This window comes from Alosa pseudoharengus, unplaced genomic scaffold (assembly GCF_046254945.1).
Source record: "Alosa pseudoharengus isolate Yale_2024_CS ecotype anadromous, Long Island Sound unplaced genomic scaffold, YU_APseudo_1.1 YU_APseudo_1.1_scf_19, whole genome shotgun sequence".
NCBI classification, from domain to species: domain Eukaryota; kingdom Metazoa; phylum Chordata; class Actinopteri; order Clupeiformes; family Clupeidae; genus Alosa; species Alosa pseudoharengus.
The window spans coordinates 13,076,824-13,087,378 of record NW_027468657.1 but is presented as its reverse complement, the minus strand read 5'-3'; the positions used below and the strand labels follow the sequence as shown (position 1 = coordinate 13,087,378).

Genomic DNA, 10,555 nt, shown 5'->3' with positions numbered 1-10,555 from the left:
GCTACTAGATCTTTTTGGCACCTCTGGTTGGCATAATAGGATCTGCCCTGGATCTACCTAATAAGGACATGTTTTGTTTCAATAGTACATTTTTCTTCCACTATCTCCACTATCATATTTGGTGTTCCCCAAGGCTCAATTCCGAATCTTTTTGCTCTGTATTACAGTGCATATCCAATTCTTAGAAACAAAGGGCTGGATGTGAACAGAGAAAGCGCTAATACTGGGTTTTTCAATGCGCAGAAAGCGAACGCTTAATATCTTTGTCATCATTTGAAAAAAAGCAGCGCAGACAGACAATAAACCGCTTGACTGATCAAATACGTCAGATTGACAGTCAGATAGCCAGTGGCCCATCACCTAATCTTCTTAAGGACCGTCTTCTTCTACAGGCAGAATTTGACACATTTACATCAACTGATATTGAAAAAATGCTACTTAAGTCCAGGCATTCATACTATGAGTTTGGTGAGAAAGCGCATCGGCTTCTTGCTCACCAACTCAGACAGTCCTCTGCTTCTAATGTAATTTCTGAAATTAAAACACAATATGGGGTTACCCGGGACTATTTAGAAATAAACAGTGCAAACTGGATTTGTTAAAAACAGATTCTCCTTTTTTAACATACGTCGACTTTTCAACATAATCTACCATCCCTCACAGTCTGCTACACCTGAAGTGGTAGTTTCATTAGATGCCGAAAAGGCGTTTGACAGGGTGGAGTGGAGGTATTTGTTTTATACATTAGAAAAGTTTGGCTTTGGACAAAACTTCATATCATGGGTCAAGCTGTTGTATGTAGCCCCTATGTCTTCAGTGAGGACGAACAATGTTTCGTCTGAGCTCTTTTCAGTCTCCCGTGGCACATGACAGGGATGTCCTCTGTCACCCCTGTTGTTTTCTATTGCAATTGAGCCATTAGCATTGTCTTTGCGCCAGACAACACAACTGACAGGGATTTTTAGAGTGGGTCAGGAACATAGGGGGCTGTATTTTGGGCTCCAGCGCATGGCGTAAAGCTCGTTATTCACCAGCGCAAAGCTTAATTCGGTATTTTGCACGTTTATTATGACCGCCGCTAGCGAAGCGGTCATATAGGGATTGTCAAAGTTTTTTTTTTTTTTTTTTTTTTTTTCCCGTCATCTACTTCCTGAATTTTTGGTCAACGACACCCGGGACACCGAACCACCGGGGCACATGAAATTTGGTGGGTATGTAGCCCCACTAGACTTTTACGGAAAAATTTCGTTTCGTCCCCGGGGTCCACTTCCCCCCCGTGCTGGGCCCCCCGAACCGCAAAAAAAGCAGTTTTTCCTAAATAACTACCTGAACCGTGGCACCGAGGATGAAGAATCTTTTATGGTATGTTGGTCTCAAGGGCCCACATCAATCTGGCCCATAATCACTCATTTGTGATTTGCACCGCCCCGGTAAAAAATGAAAATGCAATATTATTCTGCTTTAATCGTCCCTATCTTCAGTTAAGATGTTCAGAACTGCACCAAATTTTATGTGTATGATTGACCTGGCATTCTCTGGGGGTATGCCAAGTTTCGTAGAATTTCATCCTTGGGGGGGTCTTTAAAAAAAATAGATTATGTGTACATTTAGTGACTGTACACTCATTGGCCTGTAGATGGCGGTGCACACATATACACATGCACACACACAGGCACCCACATACTATCGGTATTAGAACGGCTGATACATAATTACAAATTCAGTAGGATTAAAAGAAAGCCAAAATAAATATTCATCATCATCATCATCATGGCTGCATTTCCAGTATTGGCGATAAGTAGTCGTTTGTCCACTAGATGGCGCATCGTTGCAGTGAGACGTAATTTTGTTGGAAGTTAAACGTGGGTTGGAATACAATGGCCGCTTCCTACAAGGACTATAGTTTACCGCAGAGAACGTCTAATAAGGATAGGATGATGTTCACATGAAATGTAATTCCCATTTCTTCTTGAAGCCGAAATAAATCTGAGGATGTTTATCGGACATGCTTGGTTTTTACTGCAGGTACGTTAATCTTATAATATCAATAAGGACCTAGGCAATGTTACCGTTAGCGTTGGTTGAGTGATGGAGGCCAATTTGATTGATTGCATTTGTAGAAAACTATAAATGCGGTTATACCAAGCAAATTGATAACAGCACTGTAATTGTATCTTTCGACTGTCATTTGTTGCACGTGCTACAAAAATCATTCTGTGCAATGGAAGATTTACCAACGTTACACCGATCTGATACAGTTTTGCCTACATGCGTGAGACTGAGACGCCTGTTTATTTTGTTTGAAGTGCGTGCAGGGTGTGAGAGGGGAATCGATGTGCTCTGATTCCAGCTTGGTAGTTGTAGTCTGTGAAATTAAAAAGCACGTGTGTGTGAAGTATCCAAACAATGACACCTTCATTTCATTATGGCTGCTTTAGCAACACACCATAAGCTACTGTGTAGGCTAGTGGGTCCCATTTAGAGGTGGCTACTTCATTCGCGCTTTCCTTGACTCATGGAGCTGCGTGAATTTTATTACAACTTTTCGCCACGATATGGCAATTTAAGTCCGCTTGATACTGTAAGGCTTAAGCCATTGGTTTCCAAAGGAGATTTTATTTGTGTCGCCAGCATAGCTTATTGACAATTTATGTTGTAAATAGGCCTACCTTATAAGCCTACCTGTAGCTTAAGGAAGCTAACAGCTTTCTATTAGGATCTAGTTTGTTAGTTACAGTTTTGTCATAACTCCCTGATGCATTTTTGCATTTAGAATAGCCAGAGCGTGAACAATATCGGGTGCCTATGGACTAGGCTCGCTTGGTGAACCCAGCCTGATCTGCCCGCTATTTATTTTTTGATTTCTTAAAAGATTGAGCTTGGTCTGGTGAAAGCCAGACTAGCCATGGACCTCAGTTACACAATGCAAGGGAACATGAATCAGCCTATATTTGCACGAACAATAACGGACAACAGCTCTTCAACTTTGGCCCGTTAAAATGTGTATGAACAGTCTAGCGACGCATTTCATCAAGGCCCATTTGGACATGTCAGTTATTTGCACCACTAGTAAAACAGCATTTCGTTTCAGACTACTGTTACTTAATTTGTGCATTAACAATAACGTTTCAGACTACTGTTACTTAATTTGTGCATTGACAATAAAGTATTACATGAACTAAAGATGACTAAAATCTTATGTAGAAGAAGAAACATTCACAAAAAAATCCATCCATCCAAAAATGACCTTTGTTTTTGATAGCTGTTGAAAACGGCTGAGATGTTTTTGTAAATAAATACATAAATAAACAAATAAATAAATAAATAACATTATGCTGATACCTTTTGCTTTTCCCAAATACAATGTAGCCTACAGGTGTAAGTGACCTTTCATCAATCCAGTTGCAATGGATGAACTGTGATGAACTGCCCTACTTGTGATTGTTTAGAGATTTTAAAGGTTTTATAACAATGCTACATCTTCTTTGGCTATTCTACAATCTATTCACCTTTTCAGCACCAGTAGGCTACTTTCTGTGCAGCCGCACACACACACTCAGGCATGCCAAACAAGCATACACAAAAGTTTCAAGAGTGGGGGATGGAGTAAAATATGGAGACAAATTGAAGTGTGCTTTATTTTCGCGGAACGGATGTACAGGACTGAGCGGCGGTCATATTTTGTACCGCTATGCGGTACATCTAGTTTTTTTAAACATTGCGACCAGGGGTGTGGCAATTAACAACCTAGGGAGGGGTCTAGCGCGTTGTCTAAAAATCGCTATCATACACCACCTAAACCTGGTCAGAAGTCAATGGCGAGTTGTTCATATGCTATTTTAAGAGCACATGTCAACAGTCATATTGGCAGGTGCACGCACCATCCTTTTATCACCAGCGCACGTCCATGCAAAGCATTACAAATTGCACGATTACAATGGGAAACATAATTAGAATAAAGATATTACGAAATACTGTACATCTCATGATGAGTAGTTATTCACCATCATTTGCAAATTGGTAATGACGGTTAAAAGTGATTAGGGGAGAGGCGAGAGACACGTATGGAGTACAGCTGAAGACGCACTGTCACGAGATATAAGCAACTCCTCTGCAGGATAAATGTTGTTTTATTCAGTCATTTGAGCAACATTAGGGTAAGTGTTGCTTTTTCCAGCCTATGTTTTCGGTGGTAACCCATTGTCAGTCAATAGTGAAAGTAACTGCATATAACTGTCTTGTCGTTGACTGACTCCTTTAGTTTCACTTTGCCAATGAGTTCAAATAATAGACGAGTGCAAATGCGTGAAGGCTATGCTAGGTTTTAGTAAAGCATGGTTTAAGAATGACTATTCCATACGGTCTCGCAAGCAGCCTCCTTCAAATGCGCCGTTGAATGCCAAAATACCGATGCTTTTATTTGACATATTGCGCGTTGCGCCGTTAAAGGGAATGACAGATGTCATTTTCATTGGTTTAAAATGATGTTACGCCCCAAACACACCCATATGACTGATTAAAAGACCTAGGAACACCTTGTTAGGCCATGCGGTCCACTTTTGACAACGAAACCCCTCCCAATATGAACTGGACATCCTACTAAATTTGAATAGACTTTTGACGAGTGACGATGCACTTTAGAATGTCATGATAGGGCCCAGGGTCTCCCTATATGCGGACGACCTCCTATTATATCTCTCTGACTCCTCCCATTCCCTACCATCTGCCTTACATATATTGGACACATTTGGTAAGCTCTCAGGGTATAAAATTAATCTGTCCAAGAGCGAGCTTTTTCCAGTAAATGATGTAAAAGTAAAGTAAATGATGTAAAAGTAAAGAGAACTTTCCTTCTCTCATGACAAAAGTTGAACAGCTCTTAAAACGTTGGACCCAACTTCCTCTGTCAGTAGCAGGACGAATTAATTCAATAAAATGTCTATACTCCCAAAATGTACATACTTGTTTCAAAATATTCCTGTTTTTATTCCAAAGTCTTTTTTTTGTAATCTGGATAGTATTTTCTCATCATTTATTTGGAACCATAAACCTGCCAGAGCTAGAAAAAGTCTGTTGACACAGCCAAAGTGTTCTGGTGGCATGGCTCTTCCAGATTTCCAATCTTACTATTGGGCATGTAACATCCGTCCCATGTTGCATTGGCTATATGAAGACCCTGCACTGTAAAAAGTTTCTGTAAATTTACACCCAGATTCTAACATTATTCACCGGTTTTCTTTAATAAACAGGACTTTCCGGTCATTAGTAAGACTAATATGTAAAATCAGGCTCCAACACTGTTATTTACCACGCCCGTAATGTTTATTCTGGAACACACGTACTTCCTGTTATCTATTAACGTTACCTTCGTTCTGGTGATGGGAAGCTGTCTGCTGAGAGAAGACGATACGTTGGAATCATACCCAAACCCATCGAAAGCCATCAACACAATAAGGTGAGTTTATCTGTCACCTTTGACCAGAAATACAACGTTTGAAAGCACACTGGTCATGTTTATATTAAGTTGTATAATACAACATCTCTGAATGTTACCCTGCTGAAACGAAGTTAGTAGCAGTGCTATTCAGCTAGCCAAGACCGCGCTTTCGCCCTTCTTAAGCCATGCGTTATCGTTATCACTACACTTGTCGATCAAATTTTACGTTTCTTCATTGCAATCTGGAGCCATCTAAATGTATTGGTATGTGTAGGGTATGCGTAGTTTTTGAAAGTTTGACTCGCGGGATTTACCTGCTATAACACGTGCTTGCTAGCTAAGTCTGCTTAGCATCATCAGTTTAATAAACCAGTGGCCAAATAAACAATATGGCACAAACGGATCAGTGTTGACTGCTGCTTTCAGTGTTTACTTGTATGCATGGATTTCGCCCGTGCTGGTAATTACTTAAAGTTGTGTTAAGTCCTTCAGTTTAGAAAGCTAATGCTAGTTAGTAGCCTAGCTAGCTCTCCATAGCAGAGGTGGTTGCATGACACGCGTATGGTATTCCTCCCGAGTTCATTTGAGCTAGCGGCATGCAACAGGAAGATGTTTACATGTCAGATATGTGGGCCATACCTAAATTCATGACAATATACCCAATATAGACCTTCCATGCTGTGTTCCAGATTGGCAAATAAAATTTAAGAGACATGCAGGTCTTGGATTTCCCCTGGGGATCAATAAAGTATCTATCTATCTATCTATTTATCTATCTAGGTCTTTAGACGCACATATATAGAAACCATAAACAATGTGGTTTTGATAAGACGGACACTATTTCAAAAGCAAGCCCCCTTACTTTGCACACACATTCCTCACACAAACATCTTATCAAACCCGCCTCATCACTTTTAATCATTCAACGGCAGACACACACACACACACACACACACCTTTCATACTCACCTTACAGACAACTCACATTCACTCACTCCTTACATGCATACACACACACACACTCAGAGATTACATTCACTTTCTCACTCACACACATAAACACACACACACACACACACACACACACACATCACATCACAGAGTTGTTGAGTGCCTTTCTTTTCTTTTGCTAAGGGATGTGCGACCGTAGCTGATGTTGAGTCTTCCAAGCCTGCCTGTGACGCCTCGCCTGATATTACTAGGTATGTTTGTTTTCATTCACTAGAGTAATAATGATCAACATATACATATTTAAATCAACTTTTGAATACTAAATGTTTTTTTTTCTGTATTGAATTTTGTTTGGACAAAATCCTAAAATGAATCTAATCATAGTTGACATGTGGATCTATATCTTAAATTGAATATGATAAATTATTTTTTTCAGGTGAACGACAAGGTAATCATCAAAAGTGGATGGTCAGCATTGAATCCTTAATCGTTTGTGAAGGGTCCAACCTCGCCACATTTCTAACAGGCCTTGCGACATGTTTCTCCACCTTCTACATTCTGAATCTGCAATATCAGGAGGAGGCAGCGTGCACCCTTGAATTCATCCAGAGGTAAGTTCATGTCACACTTTCGAACCAGAATTTGTTTTATGTGTGGTATGTATTGGGGGGTTGTGTAGTAGTCTACTATGTAGTTATAAGCACTACTATGCAGGATTACACCCTCTGTAGAGAGCAATCATGCATAGTACTGCTGTAATAACCACAGAACACTATACTTCTACTTCATACAACTGATTAAATCAAATATAAATGCAGTTACAGTAAGTAATAAATGTCAGTTAATTTCATTGTGAGAAAGTGTGTTAACGTTACAAATTCACGTCCGATTCATTCACTTTGGCACAATTTTCCTCTACATGAATCCTAGTGTACCCTATCAGTTTTTGTAACTCTCTCTCTTTCTCTCTCTCTCTCTTTCTCTCTCTCACAGAAAAAAGGCCCAGAAGAAGCCTAAGAACAATCACTAATAAGTAAAGTGAATGTTATACTTGATTTCTCATGAATGTTACTTGATTTCCTCCCTGATTATCATTTATACTTATCTCTGTACTTTAAATTCTTCTGGACATAATCTGTCAGTTTATTCATTCTCACATGTACACAAGCCCAATGCGATGCAATGATATTGATAATTATCTGTGATAATTATTCTGTATCTTATTTGATTTTGAAATAGTACTACTGTAGATAACATGTCTACATTTTACATACATATGTGATACACAAGCCTAATGCGATGTTTTTATTTTCCATGATAATTCTTTTGTACCTTATTCACGATTTTTGAAATACAACTAGATCACGTGTCTACATTTTACATTCATACGTGATACACGAGCCTAATGCGATGTTTTTGTTTTTCATGATACTTCTTTTGTACCTTATTCCTTGTTTTTTGAAATACGATTTTCAAAATACAACTAGATAGCGTGTCTACATTTTAAACGGGCCTAATGAAATGTTTTTGTTTTCCATTGTAATTCCTCTGTGTCTTATTGCCTGTTCTTTGAAATCCGATTTTCAAAATACTATGTATCTACATTTTACATTCATACATGATACACGAGCCTAATGCGATGTTTTTATTTTCCATGATCATTCTTCTCTGTCTTATTCCCTGATCCTGAAATACGATTATAGTCAGTCTACATTTTCCAAAATTACTATTTATCTTGCTTCATGTCCATTCATCTTTCAAAAAGATTACTTTACTGTTAGACTGTCAAGTAAGTGCTGTGAAATAAAATATGTGTTAAATTACAAATAAGTAACTGATGTGAAAACATGGATTTTTATCTTTAAAATGTTGATTTGAGAGTGGATGAACTCAATATATGGCACTTGTTTCCTGTAATTGTAAAAAAATAAAGACCTGTTGTGTAACTAACGCGAAGATCACATTTTTTTCATGAAACATGAAAATTATGTTATACAGGAATTTAATGTTATGGTAGTCTGCCGTTAAACAACGGGAAGCTCCTGGAAATCCTGCCAGTTGTTTCCTGTTAATTTACAGGAAATTAATGTTGTTATTTTACATTAACTTAACGTTAAACCAGGGCACCGTTAAATAACAGGAATCTCCTGGAAACTCTGCTGCCAGTTGATTCCTGTTTTTTTACGGGATAATTTCTTACAGTGTGGTGCTGATGAACTTTCTTGGCAGTCTATTGAGTCTAAGTCATGTAAACAATCATCATTGGCAGCTCTTGTATATGCACCTCTCTCATCTTCGTACGCAGCTCACACAACAAATTTGCTAGTGAAAACGTCTCTGAAAATATGGACTCAGATAAGGAGACATTTTGGTTGGCAGTCCATATCATTTAAATCCCCCGTCTATGGCAATCATTATTTTAAACGATCTGTTATGGATAAAGCTTTCCTTATATGGCACAATGCAGGCATTAAAATGTCAAGATTTATATTTCAATGGCACTTTTGTCTCTTTTCAATATCTTTGTCATACCTTTAATATTCCTAGAACTCATTTATTTCGCTTTCTTCAAATCTGTAACTTCATTAGGAATATCTCTCCGATATTTCCAAGACAACCTTCTAGTACTTACTATGACGATATACTATATAAGCCTTTGTCATTCAAAGGTATTATATCAGCCTCTTATGGTATGCTGATGGCACTTTCACCCTCCAACATTTCTGATTTAAAATCTCAGTGGGAAGGTGACCTTCGGGAACCAATTTCTGAAGAATCATGGGAGACTAACCTGGGCAGAGTTCATAGTTCATCAATCTGTGCCAGACATGGGTTCTTACAATTCAAGGTTTTGCACCGCGCCCACTGGACTAAACTCAGACTTTCTAGAAGGTTCCCTGTAGACCCATTATGTGCAATCCAGCATCACATACCCACATGTTCTGGTATTGTACAAAGCTAGCTCAGTATTGGGCATCCATCTTTGACATAATTTCAGATTTCCTAGGACGACCAATTTCACCATGTCCTTTGGTTGGGTTATTTGGGGTGGTACCTGATCATTTGGGTCTAACTAGGGCACAATCAAACAGTGTTGCTTTCTTACGCTCCTGGCCAGGCGGCTGATTTTGATCAAATGGAAAGACTGTAAACCCCCAACATTTACACATTGGATTAAGGATGTTCTTTATTTCCTGAAACTTGAAAAAATAAGATATTCTTTGAAAGGATCAGCAAAAAAAACCTACAATAAAACATGGGGACCTTTTCAAGACACACACCACTCTCACCTTAGAATAAGTAGAGAATAAGTATACTTCACAGCATAAGGTTGCAACTAGTCATATAGGCGGGTCAATATAGGGTTCAACGTCAAAAAAATTGATACAAAAGGTTTTTTTATGGATTCTGGTACTGTTGGACATGCTAAATAACATACTAAAAATCTAGTAAAATCTGACCTTGGGAAAGGGGTCATTTTCAAAATGGCCGCCAAAATGGCTGCCAACAGGTTAGAATGGCTACATAGATATATACACTAGATGTCGCCTTGACTACTGCTGTTCATTGGAACGAATGCGTCAATCGAGACGACATCTTGCTTCAGTGATCCACTCCTCTATAATGCATTAGCGTCAATCTGGGCAAAGATCTAGCGAAAATAAAATCACCATAAATCATCAAAATCTCAAGCAACTATCTAGTTTTTTGGGTTGTTCCAACTGACAGGCATGTATTTATGGTTGAGTCTAAAGAAAACTAAGCTTAAGACGATAATAAAGATACATTTTACCCGTCTAGCCCCATAGACTCCCATTCATTCTGCACTAGCTAGCGGCGCCCCCTAGAGGAACAATGAGTAAACTGCAACCAGGTTCGATACAATGAAAGTAAACAGGCTCTTCGTAGACAGGCTCTGGTTGAGGCCACATACCCCTCGTCTCGTTTACTCATGTAAGTTGTAATCTCACCAGAAGTTGCTGTAGATCTGTAGAACATTTATCTCTGCTACTACATAGGCTACGCCAGTCGTTACTTTTATAATCATGGGTCAGTGCCATGGGCAAACGAGATGTAGCTGAATTCATAAATGACAAAGCCATGAGAAAGGTGATTTTCTTACGTTTCAACAACAAAGAAGCCGATCTGCCATCATTGTGAGAAGTT

The 10,555-nt window shown here is 38.9% G+C and overlaps 1 long non-coding RNA gene across 1 annotated transcript; it reads left to right on the top strand.

Annotated features, from left to right (window-relative positions):
* The first annotated feature begins 5,194 nt into the window (after positions 1–5,194).
* Positions 5,195–8,130, top strand: LOC143133075 (uncharacterized). The gene is made up of 4 exons (XR_012988431.1): positions 5,195–5,455; positions 6,572–6,639; positions 6,825–6,999; positions 7,382–8,130. It is a non-coding gene; the product is annotated as an uncharacterized LOC143133075 (long non-coding RNA).
* Positions 8,131–10,555: the final 2,425 nt, after the last annotated feature.